Source organism: Neofelis nebulosa, chromosome 12, assembly GCF_028018385.1.
Source record: "Neofelis nebulosa isolate mNeoNeb1 chromosome 12, mNeoNeb1.pri, whole genome shotgun sequence".
Lineage (NCBI taxonomy): Eukaryota > Metazoa > Chordata > Mammalia > Carnivora > Felidae > Neofelis > Neofelis nebulosa.
Genome location: NC_080793.1, coordinates 19,413,642 through 19,436,553, shown reverse-complemented (window position 1 = coordinate 19,436,553; position 22,912 = coordinate 19,413,642). Strand labels below are relative to the sequence as shown.

The following is a 22,912-nucleotide window of genomic DNA, read 5'->3' as shown; positions in this document are numbered from 1 at the left end:
ACCTATACAGCAGACTTTCAAATCATTACACACACCAAGAATCTTCCTTCTCAGTTTCCTCTTTCTCAGGCTTTTGGGTCGGTCTGCAGCTTACCCCATTATGTCATCCCTTGCCCCAGGCAGCCATGGCTAATATATCTTTAATGCTTTCAACAGATGCCAACAAGACTCAAGGGGGTGAAATAAGGGCAAGCTTCTGAAATGGTCCTTCAGAGAAATGCTATATAAGTCAAAATACACCGTTTGTGGAGGGAGAAAGTCTGTATTGCTTGTTTCCCATTGTCCTAGCATTAGCAGTTGCACCAGAAATGTGGGCCACCCTCCATGGCTGCCACCAAGTTGGGGGATGGGGGATGGTAGACAGGTAAGCAAACGTACCACAAGACCTTCTTACCAAAACTTAGCAGCCTTTTCCTTCATTAAGCACACCCCTGGTTGCTGTAAGATTTTTATTAAATTTCCAAGTTCTGAAAAAAAAATTTTTCTGTCAGTTTTCACCAGCTTATGTTCACTCAGTACAAGGATCAATTCTTGGAACTCCTTATTCTGCCATTTCTCATGATATTCTCAAAAACATATACCTCTTGATTCACAAATTTCTCTTTTAAGAGTCTATACCACCAATGTACTGTGTACATGGCAAAATGATGTCCTCCCACAGTTATTAATTTTGGCATTGTTTGTAACAGTTAGTGATTAAAAATAACCCCCAAACCACTGGTTAAACACATTATGGCATATCTACAAGATAAAGTGCTTTCTACCTATACAAAAAAAAAAATCAAGATCTCTTTACACTTATAGTGAAAGAATTCCAAGATATGCTAACTGATAAAAGCAAGCAGCGGTATAGGGTGTAGGGTATAGGGTATTCTACTTCGTGTGTAAATTAGAAGCATACCTAGGAAGCATGTGTGCCTGTTTTCTTTATGCCCAAGATCCCTAAAAAATTAATGACAACAGTTATCTACGAAGGGCCAGTTGGGGGATAGGAACATTGCAGATGAGGTAGAAATGGAAGAGAATCTTTACATTGTATACTTTCTTAAATTTCTAAATGTGTGAGCCACATGAATGTACATATTACTCAAAGATAAGGTAAACATCCAAAGACTTACAACCCTTAGTGTACAATCCTAACTAGCATGCATCATCTTCAAGGCCACGATTGATCACACCTCTGGTTCCACTATCTCATTTCCCCCCAACTGCCTTGTGATGCAGCACACTCCAACCACACCAGCCAGATGGTATTTTTCCACCAAGATCCTAGAACTTTCCTAGTTCTTTCTCCCTTGGGGCTTTTGTACAAAATGTTTCCTCTTTCAGGCATGTTTATTGCTCTGAGATTCACATGGGTCTTTTTTTCTCATCTTTTAAACCTCAAAGAGACTTTCCATTAAAACTTCAGTCTGGAATATTTCCTTCATCGCCAATATTCTCTCTCAAACCCTGTTTTTTATTGTTCCTTCATAATAATTACTATAATAAGAGATTATTATTCATTTGTTCATTTTTATTTGCCCGTTTCCCATACTGGACTCTAAGAAATGCATCTGTCTTGCTCACTGTTGGATCTCAGCACTACCTGTATTAGTATTGGGGCACTGGTATCTAATAAGTTGGGTGAATGAATAAGTTAAATATGGGAGAGGCTTATTCAATCCTCATATATGAGTGCACAGCTTTTAAAGACCATTTTTTTGTTTGTTTGTTTGTTTCTTGGTGTAGATCCTTAGTTGTTTCACCTGTAAACTACGGATACTGAATCTGCTTTGTCCCTAGGTCCCCAGAGAGAGTTCTCACAATACTCCTGACCCTTTGCTTCCACAGCTAATACACATGTGAACTTGATCTTGTTCTTCTCCCTAGTAAGACAGTGAGCTCCTGATGCCAGCAAAAACTGGTTCCGCTGCTAGAGTCAGAAACAGGCATGATGCCAGCTGTCCTGAGTAAGGGTGTCTTCTGACCCTGTTCTTCTGTCACATAACAACACATAGTACTGCCTTCTGCTGCCCCCCCCCCCACCTTGTCTGCCTATAGTAGGTCTCTTCCAACAGAAAATCATACTTAAAATTCTTTCTACTTTCCCTCTAGTATACAGGGTCCAGACAAGAACAGCTTTCAAAACCCAAATTAAAAATCTGGGCCACACATAAAACCTCTGGAGTCATTTGGCTCTGAACAGGGCTACAAGCATTATCCAACAAACTGCTCAAGCTAATGAATCTTTGGGAAGGCAAAAACAAAACAAAACAAAACAAAAACAGTTTAAGGTTAATAGTGTTGTTTCCAAAATCCAGGGAGAGAGAGACCACATGGTTGTGGAGGGACAGGATTCAACTTCCTAGCAACCAAGCACAGGGGGAGAGACCTGCCAAGCACCTCAGAAGGCTACCATTCAGGGTCCCACTAAAGCCAAGGGCGAGCGGGTACACGAGCATGCTGGCTAACATGGAGGCGCAGTGTGACAGGATGACGTGAGATGCATTGTCTTCTTTGCAGTCCAGTAAGACCTACCCCACTTCCCCTGCCTCTGGAGCTCCTTTCAGAGTAGCCACTGAGGCGTGCTGTTCACCGGATGGCTACTAATTTCAGGCTCTAGAGACAAGCACGTCTAGCACTCATTGTGCCCAGATGTCTTTTTGACAAGGTAGGACATACCCAGTCATCAAGGGGGTGGAAACCATCACAGAAGAGAACGGACCAGACTTCTGGATTCTGTCCAAGAGGTGGGGCCACTTGATACAAGGAGATATCTACTTCCAAACTGGCTGGCAACTTCTTTGTTTGAGAGTATTCATCTGGAAAGCAGCCCAATTCTCTGCCTCCCTACCGTTCTGTACAAGGAGCTACAAATTCAAGGGTCTTGAAAAGGCACAGGGCCTTGAGAAAAGCCACCATCAATACGGAATATTATGAAATGGCAGGAGCATAGGTTTTCAGAGACATTCTAGACTAGCGGTAAATCAAGCAAATAAGTTAGTTTTCTTGAGACTGTTTCTACATTGATGGAGGAAACATCTTTCTCATGCATCATCATGAAAGTAAAATTAGATTGTGGTTACAAACACCTGACTCAGTGTTTTACAAAGCAATTAGTTATTTTACCCTTTCTATAATATACATATTTTCACTAGCTCCCATATTTATTTACTGTGAATATTACAAAATATTTCCAAGGGAGATAAATTGATACACACTTGCCCTCTAAAAAGGGGAGAGAGTTATCCACAGTGCCTCCTGAGGATTCTAAAACTGAAATTGCTGGCCCAGGCTAAAATTTCTGTCCCTAAAGTTTCACACCTCTTAGACAGTTTCCACTTCAAAGTAGAATTTTAAATGGACTTGGGCCACATAAGCAACAATCACGGTTCTGCTATCTTGAATTTTGGCATTTTAACCTTGTGGCAGGTAGTACCATCATATGACACATAGTGAATGACACAGAACTCCCAGCATACAGCTGTGTAAGGGACGGCCCTTCAGCTTATGTTGGAAACTAACCTAGCAATGATTAGATTGTAATTACATTTCATCCAAACACCCTAAATGCAAAAGGCAGATGGATCCATACAATTAGTCAACGAAAAGGAAATAAATAGCATTCCAGACATTGGAAGCATCATATAGGCCTATAGGATGGAACTGTCAACCCCAGGTAGCCTGGTTCTAATTGACTCCACACTCAGTCCCTGGCAGGCCATTGCCTATTGCTAGGGCACCCATATTCATTCTTCAGTCTCACTCTCCAATGACACTGTAAGTCTGGACGCAGGGAATAATGATAAAATCGGTTAAGACCCGTCTACCAGATGGGAAGAGAACGTGCTGAAGACCGGTTGTTCACACTCTGAAAAAGGCTTCCCTGGAGAGCCAGGGACGTTGATAAAGGATTAGGGAGTGCAGTTCTCAGGGTTTGGCAGCAGAGTTACAACAGATGTGAAGTGTCATCCCAATCTCTTTGCTGAAGAAACTACCCAAAGAGTTCACCTTCTCCAGCAGGTCTCTAATTGCTTCCTTAAGTGTGGGTGGGGGTGGAGGCTGGGTCTCCATTCTCTTTTAGTTTATAGTGCATGAGAGGAGAGACTGGTATTGGTACCTGCCCAGACCTCTGCTGGCTGTGAACCAAACCTGGAGACGAGAGAGCAGGTGGAAAATACCACCCCCAGAAACACACATGCAACCTGCAGTGAGCATTCAGATACCACTTAACCTGCAGCCACGTGCTCCATCGCAGGGAGAGAAGGTCTTCCCATCTGCACCAAGTCATAGCTACTGGTATCCCACGGAAAGTCACGGAGGTGCTTTTACTTTGGAGCCAATTGTAAAGAAATAAAAATGAACACTTACTGTGCACTGAATATGTGACAGGACTTGAGTTAGGTGACTCATGAGTAGAAGGACCACAGAACACTGGTGTTGGGCTGTACTGGGTTCAGATGACAAGTCTAGGTGTCTTTATCTGTAAATAAGCCAAATTGATTATTTTCACTGATGAAGAAAGCAAAGGTCGAGAAAGGGATCTGGGAGAAGGATACCCAATGTCAAAAGAGAAGATCACAGAGATGATATATCATCAAGCTGATAGGCAGGAATGCAGAGTCAGACACACTGGGCTTGACTCTGAACTCTGGATTCTACCACTTATGTGGTATTTCCACCTTCAGGAAAGACATGTATCAGCCTTCAGGCTCTGGTTCATCAGTTACAGGATTTCTGTGATGAGTCAGAAATTCTAAGTAGGACAGGGCCTCATACGCAACAAATGACTCTGTTCTTAATATCCTTTTAATTTTTTCCACTTAATATTACCAGCTATCCTGTGAGGTTAATATTTTCTCCATCTTTCAAATGGGAAAACTGAAGTTTGGAGAAGCTAATTCATTTGGTAAAGTTCACACAGCAAGTTTAGTATGGGATTTGAAGCCTGTTTTCTCTTACTTGAAAGCCCAATTTCCTTCATTATTAACATGTCACTTTTGGGCTCACATAACTGGATTGGAAAGCAGTGGATCTTTTTGGAGATTGGATTGAATTTATATATTATGTGAAATTTCTCTGTTCAGTGCAGGGAAGGTGGAATCTGAGTTGATTTTCCTATTTCTAGAATTTAAAACAGACAGGCACAGTTCCCTGGGCCAGAGGAGGCTTGGGACAGACAGACACATGATGCAGATGTTTGCCTCAGAAAGAGCCATCCTGCCCCCAGGAGGGGCTATTTGGCCTGTAGCCCTCTGATTTGCTGCCTCCCAGGCCTCCTGACCCACATTTACAGGAGAGAAAATCCCTGCCAGATCCCATTCCAGGGTCTGAGCTCCCCAGACAGGGTGAGATCATCCTTTCAGACCTGGCCTGCTTTAATATGCTGGAAGACATCCTGAATGTAGGAACACATAAACGAACAAGTGAATGACTCCATGGGAATCCATGAACAGAGTCTATGTCAAGAAGCCATATACACTCCTGCAAGATGCATCACTTACCTCCCCACTTGGTGCCAGGGTGATTCAGCAACTTGCATGTGGGTTATCTCACTGACTAGTGAATTCTTCTACTAATTTTTGCTTTGTGTCTCCTTGGGAGACTATCACAGGGCTCGAATCTCTCTACAAATTACCTTCTGAGGATGTGTATTACTAACTGCTACAGAGAGACTAATGAAAATAAAAACGGATTCGAAATTAGAGGATGTGATTTCAAGTCTACACTTCTTGGCTATGTAATGAATAAATAATAGAACTTCTTTAAAGCTTCAATTACCTCATGTAATATATGTGTATGATCAAAAAGATCACTTATTTTGCAGTGCTTTGTGAGAATTATATAAGGTAGAGGATGAGAAAATTCTTTGTAAATAGAACGAGGTTTTAAGATTGTCAGTTAAAATTTTGATTCACTTAACAGTTTGGACTGTGACTGGTAGCTACGCGTTCATTTACTCAGTCATTTGCTTAATCACTTAGTTCACACATGTTACTGAAGAACTGCTATAGAGTCTGGAATTAAGCCTGGAAAGAACATCAAAATCTTTCCTGAAAACATCACCATTATGATACCACATTGGACTGTGAGATCCATGGGAAATACGAAAATCATTTGATTTATTCTTGTGTCCCCATTCTTTGTCCTTGGCCTAACCTTAGCACTCAGCAACATGCCAGTCACATAACCGGTGTTCAGGATATATCCAATCAATCAGTGTATTTAAGGTAGAATATCCAATGCCTCTGGTCTGGTCCCCTCCAATCCATAACCCACATAATTGCCAGAATGATGTCTCTAAATGCAAAGCAGACACGTCTATTCCTTGATTAAAACCTTCCAAAGGCTTCCATGCTCCTGAGAAGACAGTCCAGATGTCTTAGCCTAATATCAAGCCCATAACTTTCCTATCCAAACAGACCTTCCCCTGCCCAGTATGGACATTGCTGCATTGTCACACTCCTCATAAATACCAGGGCACTGGTTCACTCCCAATCTTGTCTTGCATATATATATGAAAATATTTATATACACAGAGATATTTATTATAAGGAATTGAGTCACACAACTATGGAGGTTAAGAAGACTCAAGATCTACGGTGGGCAAGCTGGAGATTGAGGGAAGCAGATAAGCAGGTGGTATAGTTTCAGTTTGAGTCTGAAGGTCTGAGAACCAAGAGAGCAGATGTTGCAAGCTTCAGTCCGAAAGTCAGCGAGCTTGAGACCCAAGAAGAGCTGATGTTCAGGCAAGAAAGAATGACGTCCCAGCTCAATGAGGTCAGCACAAGGAGTTCCTTCTTACTCAGCCTTTTGGTTCCATTCAGGCTTTCAACTGATTGGATGAGGCTCATCCACATTAAAGAGGGCAATGTGCTTTACTCTGCCAATTCAAATGTTAATGTCATCCAGACATACACTCACAAACATACCCAGAATAACGTTTGACCAAATTTCTGGACTTCCTGTGGTCCAGTCAAGTTGACATATAAAATTAACCATCACAGGATATTTTTGAAAACAAACCTGTTTTGTGTCAGAATCTTGACTGACTTCCAGGATCGTGTTTCCTTTGTCTCAAATTTTCCTAAAAATTAAAAGATACATGGTATATGGCCAGGCGGAAACTGTTCTGTGGGACACCAGGCGCTAACGTTTCCACAAAATGAAGATAGTCCCTAGGAGACTGATTTCACAAAATGAAAGGGCTATCTAAAACACTCTGGTTCCTTGAGAAATATGAAGGATAGGGTTACTCATCACTGAAAGAATTTAGGCAGATCTTGCTCCACCATTGGAAGGGCTACTTTGTTTTTTTTATATTAAATATAATTTATTGTCAAATTGGTTTCCATACAACACCCAGTGTTCATCCCAACAGGTGCCCTCCTCAATGCCCATCGCCCACTTTCCCCTCTCCCCCACCCCCCATCAAGTCACACACTACTTTTAATCTGGGACCCTGTCCAGTGACCAAGATATAAGGTGGGCCTTAAGTATATTCCAGGGACCATATCTGCTTTGCTCATGACAGTATACCCAATATAGGACTTGACCCCTTAATAAATATTTGCTTAATGAAAGAATATGTCAATAAGTGATTAATAGGCTGACTTGAAGATGTTGTAGAGTATTATTTTTCTCCTTTGCCTCAATATTTGGATCAGCGCAAGTATTATTTTCATCTAAGGAGTTGAAACTTCTTCACTACTGTCACACAGCCAGAAAGTCAGGGAGTCAGGACTCATACTTAGGTCCTCTGCCTTCCACTATTCAATGCTAACATAAAAACACTAACACATGCAGGCATATAAACAATTTGGGAAATAGCTGCAATTTAACAGTCCATTTTCAATATACAGCGTTTGAGAACTGTGAATCATGAGGAAATATACAGGGAGGGATGTGTAAGATGGTATTTCATCCATGTCACAAAGAAAGAAACAAGATCAAATGTTCCTGGGTAACTACAAAGCAAATCTGCTTATTGCAATTAATAAATGGAATTCATGTAACTAGAGAGCAAATCTATCAATTACAGTTAATGCTTGGAATCCCAATTAATAATTGGTTTAAATCAAATTCTAATTAATAATTTCCAAAACACCCAACAATGTGCCAAAGCCTTGCAATGCAATGGTGAGCCAACTGCTCATTATAACCATCTTTTACATCTAAAAATTTAGGCATAGAAAAATGTGTTAGGAGTGCAGACGTTAGTGTTCTCACCACATTAAAAAAAAAAGTTAACTTTGTACAGTGATGAATGTGTTAATTAACCTGAGTAATGTAACTGTTTCACAAAATATATGGATGTCAAATCATCACATTGTACACTTTAAATATATACAGCTTTATTTGTCAATTATATCTCAATAAAGCTAAAGAAAAGTTAGCCATAGGCAGAGCTTTGGAATGAAAGGGACAGAGGAAAGTGGTACTTTTCTGCTGGTCACATCCTTCAATTTTCCTTTGGTTAAGAAAAATACTAATAGATTAGGTAGCTCAGTAGGAAAAGGGGAGTGCCACTTTGACTTAATATTTGTAAATTGCTTTAATATTTACAAAATATTTTCATAAGTGTTACCTTGCTCAGTTGTCAGAACACTCTCAGGTGATTTATTTCCTTTCTACTAGTGAGGAAGTTAAGTTGCATACAGTATTAAGTGGTAGAGCTAGGATTTGAATTCAGGTGGCCGACCCTTGCTCCAGAGCTCTTTCTCCCATTCAGTATAGGAAATCAAATCTTGGAAAAATCAAGAGGAAATTATGCTTCCTTCTTTACCCTGAAACCTACATTTAAATTAGCTTTACTGAGGTACAATTGATATCCCCCCAAACGCACACATTTAATGCATATATCTATGGGTTTGGACATACGCATATACCTATGATACCATCACCACAACCAAGGTACTAAATATACCCATCACTTCCAAAACTTTACTTGTATTCTGGTGTCTGCGTATATGTATGTGTTTCTTGGTGAGAACACACACTGCTGTTGAACAGCAGATCTTTAGAACTTAATCATCATGTATAACAGAAACTTTACATCCATTGAAAAAACCATCCTTAATTAGAGAGACTCCAAATGGCTCTGAAATAAAAACCCTGACAATCTTGAATGGACGTAAGTCAACATTTTCTTAAAGTACCCAACAAAAATGTCACACCCTTACAAAACAATGGATTTTCTCTTCTTCTACTTAAAATTAGTTTATTAATCATTTCAACACATGTTTGAAGCCCACCGTGTGTTTATCTCTGTGTTTGGAAGATATATTTATCAGAGTTTACTTCACTAGCTTAGTTCAGTGCTATCCAGTACTCTTCAGAACCTAGCTGCCCATGTGCTGAGTATTTTGAGGTAAATCAAATGGAGACCCTATCCTCCAGGCATGGTAGATGCTTAAAAGTAATTGGAGTGTAATATAAGAACTGTCATGATGGAAGTGTAATTGTAGGATGAGAATCCAACTCATGGATGTTAGGATAGGATTCTCAGGAAGAGTGATCTGAGGAGCTCTTCCAGGGTGTGCCAGAATGAATAGGTGGTAAAAGGGGCATCTCTCATAGACGGAAAAATTTGGACAAGCCATGGCATATTGTAGGTCTTTGGGAAACCCCAAGCAGAATGTTATAGGAACATAAGGAAAAGGTAAGAACTCATAGGCAATGATATGAGGAAACCAGTCACAACTATACTATAGCATGCATGTATAACAGCTTTCTGTAAGCATTTTCCCAGACCTTCTTCACTGTTCCACTGGGGAACCAGGCTCTCTTTTAGTGTGAGGGAACTAATTTATGTGTGTTATCAGTTCTCCAAAGGGTGTTGGTGATCTTATAACTAAGGAATGAAGAGATGTCAACATTTTTTCCACCTAGCTTTGTTAGAACATTATTTCCACATTTATAGATGAGAGAAGAAAAAAAATCCCATTTTATAGCAATCCCGGAAGAGGAAATTAATTCCACCCTTACATCTTAGCCTTGCATTTACTTGGGACACTTTTCCTCAGATGCTAGAAAAGGCAGGGCATGGGGGGACATGGCAAACTGTTCTTTGAGAATTTAATTGTTTTAGATCACCGAAACATTAATAGTTGTGTTTCAGATGACTTCTTTCCACAAGTTTGTAGAAATGCTGTTTTTGGTTTTGTTTTATTTTTGTTTGGCCACAGGAGAAACATGGAAAATCATCCAAGAATCATAATAGGAAGCTATGCTAGAAAAACGGAAAGAGCTTCAAGAGGTAGGAAAAGTCAGTGATGATTTTTGGCTAAAAGAACTAGGGGGAGATTGTGCAAGCCATTAGCAGACTCATGCTTGGGAAATTAGCTCTCCTTTTCATCAAACTCCTGGAAAACAATTTTTGGAAACAAGTTGCAAGAAACTCAGTATTTCTGCCAGCAACATAGAAAAACAAAATGTTAAACTTTAGGGCTGAGAGGAATGTGAAAAGCCAGCCAGTCCAATCCCTCTCAGTGGACAGATAAGAAGAAGGAGACAGAAGAAGTGGTTTGCTCAAGGTCAAACAGCTTATCTTCTGCATTCCTAACCTGGTCTCAAAGGTTAGAATTCAAAAGGTTAGAATTCAAACTCTCCTGAGCTTCTTGAAATATGCTAATTAAATTATATGATTCCCTCAAAACATAAATTGTCTTTCAGTGACTAGAGAAACAAAATTTTGAGAATGAGGTAGTGGAGGAGGAAAAAAGAAAAGGAAAGAGAGGAGGAGGAGGAGAGTAGGTGCATTCGAATTCCCACTTGGGTCAAAACAAAGTCGCTTGAGAGAATTTTTCAAAGTAACATTAAGTAAGACCCATCCCTGTCAGAAAGTTAGAGACATTCCACAATTTGTTCATCTCATAACAAACTCCAATAATCTTTCATCTAGCAAAGAGGGTGATCTTGGACTCACTCTCATGCAACCTGTGCTGAGGAATTTTGCTTGGGATAACCAGAATGTTTATAGGAACTTTGACCAACAGTGAGGTCTTGGAATGTAGTCTAAACATACAGAACAAAGATCTCACACTGGCATAGAAACCAGTGATTTGGAGTCAGGAAGCTGGTGTTCTGGTACCTGCTCTGACACTAACACATCAGACAAGTGCTCCACACAAACCTTGTCTTTCCAGAGGCTATGAATTCTATAAAATGGTAGGGTTGGCCTTGGAGAAACTTAAAAACACTCTGTTGTTTTACACCATCATGCATTTATCCAAAGGATTCTCTCTGCCTGGAATGTTACTCTTCTTCATTCCTCTTTAAAGTCATCTTTCTGATTGTTCAGGCATTGCCTTCTTAAGGAACGCTTCCCTTTCAGACATCCTCACCCACACTCTCTGTTCCATTTTGAATCAAGAACTCTTCTTTAGGCCCTCATACTGCTTTGTTACTATTACCTTTATCACAACACTATAAAGTACTCTAGACATTAAAAAAGGCATTGAGACAATAGTCATCCAATTAATTACCACCCAATTAAAATATACTTTAAATCTATTTTTGTCACAAGATCTTAAAAATATTATCTTGTAATTACCTTTTGCACCCAGCTTTCCACTTACTATCTTCATAAAAGTTTAGAACTGAAATGGAACTTTCTTGGAGTTCATGAAATCTAGTAATTAAGGGGTATTTCCTCCAAATTATATACTGTCTTTCAGTGACTAAAAGCAGCAAAAAAAATTAAGGATGAAGTAGCGAAGCAAATAAAAAGAGAAGGAGAGAAAGGAGGGATATCACAGGTAATGTTTTATTCATTCCGAAATTATTAGCACCAAACACCATGCCTGGTGGACACTGTGTATTTCTGAAAGTGATCTGAACTACAGTCATAGTCAAGTTATCTAAAATAATGAGATTATATAATAAAGGTTCAATTCTCAAAAACCCAAGATAACGAGTGACTCTTTATTCCTTTTCAATAACCTCAGTGGACTTCTTTGCACCAGCTCCATAGCAAAGCCATGACATCAGGGATGGGGGTTGTGTCATTTATCTGAGCAACATTTCAGTTGAGCTCTTCCCAAACTATAGCCAAAACAAGCTGTCTTATTCCCTGAGGCAATGGCAAGGCTTGGAAACCCTGAGTGTACACACACATAAATCTCAAGAGGAAGAAACATGTTTAACCTTTAAAGAAGTTACACATATTTAGATCTTGAAAGTTGTTTGGTTTTATGATAAACAGGATAGGAATGTCCAGAGACATGTGAACATTTAAGGAAGGAGATGTGAGTGTATGTGCTTCGGTCAAGGTAGCGGTATTCTTTGAAGTATCCAGAGATTATGAAAGAAGATTCAGACATTCAAGAGAGTGCTTCTCTAGATGTGAGTTCTCATCAGTGAAAAGGATATTTTGCACCTGCATATAGTCCTGTGATCCTACTAAGAGAAACTGGAATCCATTATGATTGTGCAGAGCCCCCTACATAGGAAAGAACCGTAGAATACAAACTAGGGTTACCAAATGTTCCACTGACTTTGTGTGATCTTGAGCAGGTTACTTTTCTCCTCTGGACTGTTTACTTATGTACAATATTTATATAATTCAATGATAATATATGTTATCATATTATCACTTCCTCAAGCAGACTTATTTTTTTTTTTTTGGCCATACAAGATTGGGATCCATTCTCTTATTACACACTCACCAAATATCCTACACTTCTCCTTCGTACCATTTAGCACAATTCAAATAATGAATTTATTTGGATGGCTCTGCCTTTCATTTTTTAAGCCCCTTATATTTATTGTAGGCATTATATCCCCATTGCCTAGAATAGTGTTTGACTCATCATATGGTCAATGAATATATATTGGATTTCTGGTTTTTTTAATTATTTTATTTTTAATATAATTTATTGTCAAGTTGGCTAACATACAGTGTGCTCTTGGTTTTGGGGGTAGATTCCTGTGATTCATCGCTTACATATAACACCCAGTTCTCATCCTAACAAATGCCCCCTCAATGCCCATCTCCCATTTTCCCCTTCGCCCCACCCCCGACGATCAACCTTCAGTTTGTTCTCTGTATTTAAGACTCTCTTATGGTTTGCCTCCCTCTGAATGAACGAGTGAATGAATGAATGAATACCAACTGACTTTCTCCTCCCTTATGGTAAGTTCTTTACTTATCTGATATTTTTGCTTTGGATACCATAAAGGTTAAATATGCATGTTTTGGAATTCAGCAGACATGGATCTGAGTCTAGGGTTACAACTAATGTGACTCATCAAATTACTTCATTGTGTTAAACCCCACTTTCTATATTTACATATGGGGAAATACATATCTCATAAGGCTGTTATGAAGATAAAATAACAGATGTGATAAGTTCTTGAGACTACCGGTATGTAGTTCATTAAATGTGAGCTATCATTACAATTTTATTATTTATTTTGTTAGAAATCCCTTGACTCTCTGTTCCATTCCATTCTAGGTAAAATTGCAAGTCTATGACTATCACATCAAATTCTTTTAAAATACAGAAAAAATGTGTAAATGGAAACAAAATCAAACAACAAAAGATATTCATCAAAATCTCTTCAGCAAGAGGTGAAAGGAGAAGACCTCTTTTGAAACTGAAGAATTCATATTCTTTAAAAACTAATAATGTGTTCAGAACGGAGAGTTCAAGGGAGATAAATGACATAACTTCTCCATAGTAACAACTCACATTGTCCCCACAACTTAAGATCTACTGAAGTAAGATATTGGCCATTTAAGGGCGTATTTGTCCAGAGAAGACATGTAAGGGGTCAAACTCCATGTTAATTGTTGATATGGACACACTGTACTGTTTGAAATGCAGTATACTGTTGACATTCTCAAAAGCCTTATCAGAACTATCAATCCATGGGAAGCCCCAGAACCAACTATAAACACATGAGAAATTTTATTATATTTAATATCTCTAAGCTGGCCAAAAATAGCTTTTATTCAAGATGGTTTTATGCTTCCACTTTTGAACTGCACCAGTCTGTGAATGTAAAGTAAGGAAAAAATTAAAAAACAAAACAAAACAAATGAACAAAACTGAGTCTTGTGTCTCCTTTTAAAGAACAGTTAGATTTGGGTTTAGAAATGGACCAAGACTTATCATTTATTTAGCAAACACATACATTGAGCTTGTTGGAAACTTTCATAATTATCTCACTCAGTCCTCACCGTGATTCTGAACAAGCATTACTATTGTCATTTCATAGACAGAAAAGCCAAGTTTCAGAAAGGTTAAGCTCAAGACTAGTTAAATAATTTCAGGACCCAGTGAAATGTAAAAATGCATGGCTCCTTGTTCAAAAGTTACCGGGAATTTCAAGATGGCAGCAGCAAAATATTAAGCCAATCATGAGACCTTTTTAAGTGTAGGGTCTTATGTGACTGCACAGGTCACATGCTTAAGAAGCTGGCTCTGGTTAAGCAACTCACCCAGTGTCACAAAACCAGTAACTAATAGAGTCAAATGTTAGTATTCAGCCATCTAAAATAAAAGCCACGATTTCTGCTTCTCTAAAATTCTCAACTCTGAAATGGCCCTTGCCACCCCATTTATTTAGCCATAAAGACTGTCCTTGTTTCTGGGGCGCCTGGGTGGCGCAGTCGGTTGAGCGTCCGACTTCAGCCAGGTCACGATCTCGCGGTCCGTGAGTTCGAGCCCCGCGTCAGGCTCTGGGCTGATGGCTCGGAGCCTGGAGCCTGTTTCTGATTCTGTGTCTCCCTCTCTCTCTGCCCCTCCCCCGTTCATGCTCTGTCTCTCTCTGTCCCAAAAAAAAAAAAAAATGTTGAAAAAAGACTGTCCTTGTTTTGACTAAAGGCTCTTTGAGTATTCTAAATTTGACTTTTTAAAAATTAAATATAATATATTGTCAAATTGGTTTCCATACAACACCCAGTGCTCATCCCAACAGGTGCCTTCCTCAATGCCCATCACCCACTTTCCCTTCTCCTTCACCCCCATCAACTCTCAGTTTGTTCTCAGTATTTAAGAGTCTCTTATAGTTTCCCTCCCTCCCTCTCTGTAACTTATTGGTAAAGGCTTTGGAACTGCATTGATGGCTGAGTTGGGTAATATCTCAATATCCTATTTTCACCTTGCTCACTGATTTCCCAAGGTATCTATTCATGTCAACCAGTCCCTCTTGTGTCTTAAGCATGAATCAGATTGTCTTTGAGAATCAATACCTACAGAAGACACTCCTGGGAGTAGACTCTCAGGTAGTTACAGCTGATAAAATCCTTGCTGGATGTCAGTCACACTCTAGAACTACACATCTTTTAAACAGAAGTAATTCTGGTGATTACTCAATCCAAATTTTGTTTTGTAGTTTTGTTTTATTTCATTTTAATAATGTTTTATCATAGGTATGTTGAGATCCAGGTGAATAAATAAGTAGCCAAAGCCATACAGTAAATTACTGGCAAATCTAATTCAAATATCTTAAACTAGAAACATGAGACTTGTAAAAAGTGAACAGTCAATATCTAGAACAACTCTTCTTTGATTAGTAAAACAGATTCTTCAAGGGTCAGATGTTTTTGGATTAACTAATAACCACTTTAAAAACTTCTACTGCACCTAATAGCCAAGACTGTAAGAAGACCAGGTCTCCCGTTGTATGTCTCTTACTCCGCGACGTGGAAAGATGCTGCCTGGGTGAGCTCAGGTGGGGTAGGTACCCTTCAAAAACTGTAATGTGCACTTGCTTGCTTGAAATCTTGACTCAGATAGCCTGTGGAATTGTACAACTTTCTCAAGACAGCGCAATATCTCTGTAATTCTCATTAACTGCTATTTGGAAGGACTTCAATTGCTGCAAAATAAACAGGAACTGCAAAAAGCAAGCTATCCCCTGTTCCTGAGCAAAGCTAGCCATGCAAACAGCTACCCACCCACAAGAGACTGTATAGGTCCACATAAAGAGTGGCCCATTGGATTTCTGCATATTTTGTCTATTAGGTAAGCAAGCACTGGGGATGTTTAGGATATATTTAGTGTGCTTTTTAGGTACTCCACTATTTGGAGAAATGCCCTCGTCCTAATGACTCTACCATAAAACTCAGACTGCATTCTCATAAACAACATTGATACTAGTGAGATGGTAACTGCAGGCACACGGTAAGTTCATGTTGAGTTTCTTATCAGATGCCAACTAATGCTATGAATGTAGAAACTGATTACTTGGTTGTATCTAGTAGCCTATCATTTATAGAGTGAACCTCGGGTGTACCTAACTCAGATCAAGCCTCCTGGCGAACTTAACCATCATATAAATAGTTTTTAAGTTAGTGTCATGCCAGCCCGTGTGCTAGAATTCAGCTAGAAAGTCCCAGAAAATCTAAATCTCACCTCTTTACTATTCCCACACATGACTTCCTTAAGAATTCCCAATGCTACCAGGAAGCCCTCTAATTTTTGAGCTCAGCATTCATCTGTACCACTCCCTGGACCCTTGAATTCTAGATTGGTTTGGAAGATCATCTAGCCCAACACTTCATAAAGTGAAGTATGTGTACTACTAGTGGAATACAAGGGGATTTGGGAGGTAAAACAATAAACTTAAAAAATTAGTAGGTAAACATTCAACCATATAGTGTGATAGAGTCATAATCTAAACCCAGTGTTATTCCATTATCACTGTAATCTAGATGGAAAAGTTGATTCAACATTATAAAATCTATTAAGATATTTTATCATATTGTCATATTTAAGGATAAAAGTAATCTCAATAGATGCAGGAAAAAATATCCAGTACAGTTTAACCTCTATTTGTGAGTAACAATGCCAATTCTTAAGAGGACAGTAACTTTTTTTTTTTCTAACACACATTTCAGCTTTAGTAAGGTATAACTATTTTATAACTATTTATTTTATAAATAAAACTCTACATATTTAAAGTGTAAAGAGTGATGATTTGATATACATATACATTGTTAAATGATTACAACAATCAAGTTAACTAACACATCTATTACTTTGTATAGTTATTCTTTTTGTGTGTGTGTGGTAAGAACAGGTAAAGCTACTCTCTTAATTAATTTCAAGTATACAATATAGTATTAACTATAGTCACCATGCTGTACATTAGATGCCTAGAACTTAATCATCTGGTAACTGGAAGTGTGTACTCTGTGACCAACATCGCCCCATTTCCCCCACCTCCCACCCCTGGCAACCACCAATCTACTATTTCTTTTATTTATTTATTTTTTTAATTTTTTTCTTACATTTATTTATTTATTTTTGAGAAACAGAGACAGAGCGCAAGCAGGGAATGGGCAGAGAGGGAAGGAGACACAGAATCCGAAGCAGGCTCCAGGATCCAAGCTGTCAGCACAGAGCCCAACGCAGGGCTCAAACTCACAAACTGTGAAATCATGACCTGAGCTGGAGTCAGATGTTCAACCGACTGAGCCACCCAGGCACCCCTATTTTATTTTTATTTTTTAATTTTAAGTAGGTTCAACACCCAACGCGGGTCTTAAACTCACAACGCTGAGATCAAGAGTTGCATGCTCCACAGACTGAGCCAGCCAGGCATCCCTCTTTTATTTTTATTTTTTAATTTTAAGTAGGTTCAACACCCAACGCGGGTCTTAAACTCACAACGCTGAGATCAAGAGTTGCATGCTCCACAGACTGAGCCAGCCAGGCATCCCTCTCTATTTCTTTGAGTTCAACTGTTTTGTATTTGTTTTTTAGATCCCATATGTAAGTGAGATCATACAGTATTTGTCTTTTTCTCTCTGGTTTATTTCTCTGAGCATGATGTCTTCTCAGGTTTGTCCATGTGGTCACAAATGGGAAGATGTCATCCTTTCTCATGGCTGAATTATATTCTATTATATATAATAGATATGATGTATTTTATGATATTATATTATTATGTTATATAAATATATAATTATATATATACTATATTATATATGTAATATATCACATTTTCCTTATCCATTCATCCATCCATGTACACTTAGATTGTTTGTATATCTTGGCTATAGTAAATAATACTGCAATAAACATGAGAGTGCAGATATTTCTTTCTGATTTTGTTTCCTTCAGATACACATCCAGAAGCAGGATTGCTGGATAATATAGTTCTATGGTTAGTTATTTGAAGAATGTCCATACTCTTTTCCATAATGACTATCAATTTACATACTTAATTGGTAGAGAAACATGAAATATTCATAGACACAAATACTCAATCTATTAAAGATATTGATTCTCCCTAAATTGATAGATTTAATGCAATATCAATCAACATCTCTGTAAGATTTGTGTGTGTGTGTGTGTGTTTGTGTGTGTGTGTGTGTGTGTGTAATTGACAAGCTAATTCTGAAATTTATATTAAAAGACAAAAAGAAACTAAGATACTCCTGAAAAACAAACACGACAGGGGAATTTGCCTAGGGACAGAGTAGGACTTGTTTGAAGTTCTACTAATTAAGGCTCTTTAGATTGCTGCAGCTATAGGCAAACTAATGGAACCAAACAGAAAGTTAAATGATGGGATAGGCATTTATATAAGCAATAGACAACAAAAATGACACTGCAGAGCAAAGATGGAAAGAATGGATAAATACATGGAACCTGCCATTGGAAAAATAAAAGAACATGTTTCCTTATACTACATGTAAAAATTAATTTAAAATTTAAATTTTAGAAAGGGATTATATATGTGACTTCGAAGTGTAAAAAATATGAAAAAAGATAAATAAGTACAAATCAAAAAGGGAAAGACTGATAAAGCTAATTACATTTTTTAAATTAAGAAGCTATGTTCATCAATAGCATAAAGAAAGTGAAACTACAGCTTGCCACACATTTGGAAAAGGTATCTGAGGCATTTAACAACAATAAAAAGCATTAGTATCTAAAATATATTGATTAGGGGCACCAAGCTCAGTCGGTTAAGTGTCTAACTAAAGTGTCAAGTCACGATCTTGCGGTTCGCGAGTTCTAGCCCGCGTCGGGCTCTGTGCTGACAGCTCAGAGCCTGGAGCCTGCTTCAGATTCTGTGTCTCTGTCTCTCTCTGCCTCTTCCCATGCTTGCACTCTGCCTCTCTCAAAAATAAACATTAAAATTTAATTAAAAAATAAAATATATTGATTATAGAGCATGTAGCTACATGTAATAATGAACAAAGTTGTGGGCAGATATTTCATGGAAGCAGAAACATAAGAACCAATAAACATTTTTAAAAATGCCCATTTAAAAAGGAAATGCCAAATAATACAGCATAAGATAACAATTTGCATTGGAAATGTCTAATAATATTGATTGTTGTAAAGGGCATAGAGCGACAGCAACTCTCATATCATGCCAATTGAATGTAAATTGATCCAAACACAGTGAAAGTACACTGGTATTAACTCCCAAATTTTAAAAGCCCTAAATTCAGCAATTATATTTCTAGGAATATTGCCTAGGAGAAACTTGTGCATATAGAGTAGGAGACATTCCTACTCAATCTATTCAGATGTTTCCAGCAACACTGATTTTACTAGCAATAAACCATGAACATTTCCAATTCCTGTAATCAGTAGAATCGATACATTGCAGTACAGTCATTATGTGGAATATTATACAGCAGAAAGAAAAAAGTAGTGCAAAATTTAACATAGATTAATTTAAAACCATAAGATTGATTGAAAGTAGTAATTCATGAGGAAATACATATAGTATGATTCCATTTATATAAAGGTATAAAACAGATACGGTAAACAGAGGCATAAATTTGTAGAGAATTCAGTACAGAAGAACAAGGGATAGTTAATAAATAAAAATAAGGGACAGTTAACAAGGGATTTGTTAATAATAAAACCAAAATTCAGAATAGTGGTTAACCTCTGGAAGCTGAGAGTGGGATAATGGAATGCATACAGGGAAAGGCACACAGGCAGCTTGAATGGTTCTGTAATGTTCTAATTTTGAAGTCGAATGGAGTATACACGGTTGTTTTCTTAGTGCTCCTTTATCTATTTTTTTAATTTTTTATTATTTATTTTAGAGATAGAGAGAGACAAAGTGTGAGCAGGGGAGAAGCAGAGAGAGAGGGAGACACAGAATTTGAAGCAGGCTCCAGACTCTGAGCTATCAGCACAGAGCCTGACTTGGGGCTCAAACTCATGAACCATGAGATCATGACCTGAGCTGAAGTCGGACCCAGGTGCCCCATCCTTTATCTATTCTACCTATCTATCTTCTCTATATTATCTATCATCTATCTACAACACACATTAGATATACATCTTGTATACATGACATAGAATATTTCATAAGAAAAAAAACAAAAAATTATGTAGGAACTTGACAGCAAATAGAAAAATGATAAAGGAAAATCCAGAAAAAGTAGCATGAACAAAGGTATCAACATGTAAAAAGCATTTATGTATGTTTGTACTTTTGAAGACTGACACCTAGTACAAGTATATATTCTTGAGCTTAAAGTTTCAGAGTCAACTGAAAGCAGATGAAGCCATCACTGGTTAGATATGTGCCCCTTTGGGGTATTCAACTGAAGATGAGCTCCCCTGTCTTGTTTCCCCTTTCCCAGATATCTAGGCATGTGATAGGTACAATCTATATTCTGCTCTCAGGGGAAAGAGAACATCTTAAGAGGGGTGGAAGTGAGTTGAGGCTGGAGGAGCTCTAGTTTGTTTGACGGAAGAACATAGGGCAAGATAAAGGACGCCTAGCTCAGGTTGACATTAATAATGTGTCACCAGTGCTGACTGCCATGCTTGGCACATAGTTATGCTCAATAAACATTTGGGGGAATGAATGAATGAATGGAGCCTTTGACAATGAGGCGTCCTGGGAACACTTCTCCTTTGTTAAGACTGTCTTGTTCTCTTTTCTTTTTTTGGCTATTCTCACTGTGGCTAGAGAAACTTTATAACTTTTTTCCCCTTTCCTTTTCAGTAGCCAGTAGGGGTGGGAAGACTTGAAGAGGTCCAAGACAAACTGTGAATGGCCTTGATTTCCAATGGTCCTCACAGAGTGCTGACAGATGTCTAACATGAGAGCGAGATTGGAGAAGCTGCCAGCTGGGGCCAGGAGCCAACCTCCTTTTCTGAGGAAATCTCCATAGATGGTGGTAGATCAGATGCCACTGTGTGCAAACCCTGGGCTCTTTCTTCCCTCCACTTTACCCTTATTTGTCCACTGCACATCTACTTTCATCCCCTACCTAATCACTCTCTTTCGCTTATGCTTCTAAAATGAGCCCTTTATGTGCCTCTGCTTGGGTTAGTTTCTTCTTGCACTCTTTGGACCATTGTTTCTCCTCTTGGCTGGGAGGATACACAAGAAACTGGGGGCATGGCTGAGACAACATGACTTGATTATAAATCTCATGCTTTTGAGAGTTCAATTTTTCCTCTCATAGTGTAATTTCTCTCTAGATTTAGTTTCTTTTTAAAAATTTTATTATAATCATTCTTTAATAAAAATATGATACAAGTTCAGTATAGGTGAAATTCAGAGAGATATAAAAGATATAAAACTATAAAAACCATCCAGAGATAACAGTTGTTACACGTATTTGGGGGAATACTATTTTAGTCTCCTTCTGTTTGATTTCTGCCTGTTGGAAATTAAGGGTACCACTCATTTAATATTCCCCCTTTCCAGGTTATAACAAGCACTGGAAAGAGAAACAAGGTGTCAAATGTGGAGGTAATAATAACAGAGGCTTAATAATTTCAAACTTGTGGGTGTCTTTTCTAGGGCAAGATTAGAGAATGTAGCTGACATCTCATGTTAAAAAGAGGTCCTCTTAATAACCCATTTGCCAAACCTATGCCCTCAGATCTACTGTGGGGAGAATTATGTCGGACTGTACTCACCTAGTCAGCTCTATGGAAAATATGCCTACCTCACAAACAAAGAATGTAAAGCAGAGGAAAAAGAGTGAATCATGGAAATCTGGGCTCAGCTCTAGGAGGTTGACCCTAAGCACTTCTGTAGGTGTTCTTAGCAACTGGAAGCAGGAAAAACAAAGAGAAACCCAAGCTCTTCTTTCAAATCTACAAGGCAGAGGTAAAGTAGCTTCACCCATTAGTACAAGTTTCTGTTTGTAGTAGGAAGGATCAAATCAGAGAAACAGAAACCATACCCATAAGTTTAGCAGAGAGAATTTAATAGAGGGAATTGAGAAGGAAAAAGGAAAACAAAAAGAAATAGGTTATAAAGGAGTAACTTCGAGAAGCAGGTAACAAGGTCTAAGGAACAAAGAAAGGAGGTTGGGATTATCCATACCTCCAAGCATAAAGTGGTCCTGTGGGTACCAGCCAGCAGATATTGGGATATCAGGAGCTTGCAAAAGGAATTTCATAGAGCTATGACTTAGATCTCCAAGAAGTACAGTCTGGCTGGAGCTGGTCTTTCTAAGGGTTCGTGACAGAACTGGTTCTTCGTGCTGGGAAGAGTCTGGAAGCTAGAGCTAACTGCCACTACATGGGGAGGAGTCACTCCTCAAGCCAGGCTGGTGAGAAAAGTAAGTAATCCAGAGGAATAAGCCCCTTCACTCTCCTCCAGACCAAGGCTATTTCTAGAACCTAATGGGAGGAGAAGTGGCAAAGGAGGGATGTGGTTTGCAAAGCCTAGTCCCCAGAATCACAGTACGGAGCATAGATAGGTGCTTTGGAGTGAAGACTCACTAAGAGATTGGGACACAGCCAAATGGACATGAAAGTCAGCGATGTAGCCACTCTGCAGAAACAAGATGGACCCCCCCACCCAAAATGTGGCTGGGATGTAGAGACTGACGACACAAGATACACTACTTGCACACACTGAGAAGCTTTGAAAAGACTTATTACTCATGTACTTAATTTTCTGGGGAGAGCAAGGTAGGCTCCCCAGCTGGTCTGGAAATGAGCTCCAGAGTACAGTAAAAGGCGACTGG

General features: G+C 38.7%; 1 long non-coding RNA gene across 1 annotated transcript in view; it reads right to left on the bottom strand.

Moving 5' to 3' along the window:
* LOC131491436 (uncharacterized) overlaps positions 1-22,451 on the bottom strand; it is a 122,954-nt gene extending 100,503 nt beyond the window's left edge. Inside the window, exons 1-2 of the long non-coding RNA XR_009251454.1 lie at positions 22,264-22,451; positions 4,354-4,465 (exon numbers count right to left, since the gene is read on the bottom strand). This is a non-coding gene — a long non-coding RNA (uncharacterized LOC131491436). The remainder of the gene's footprint in view (positions 1-4,353; positions 4,466-22,263) is intronic.
* Positions 22,452-22,912: the final 461 nt, after the last annotated feature.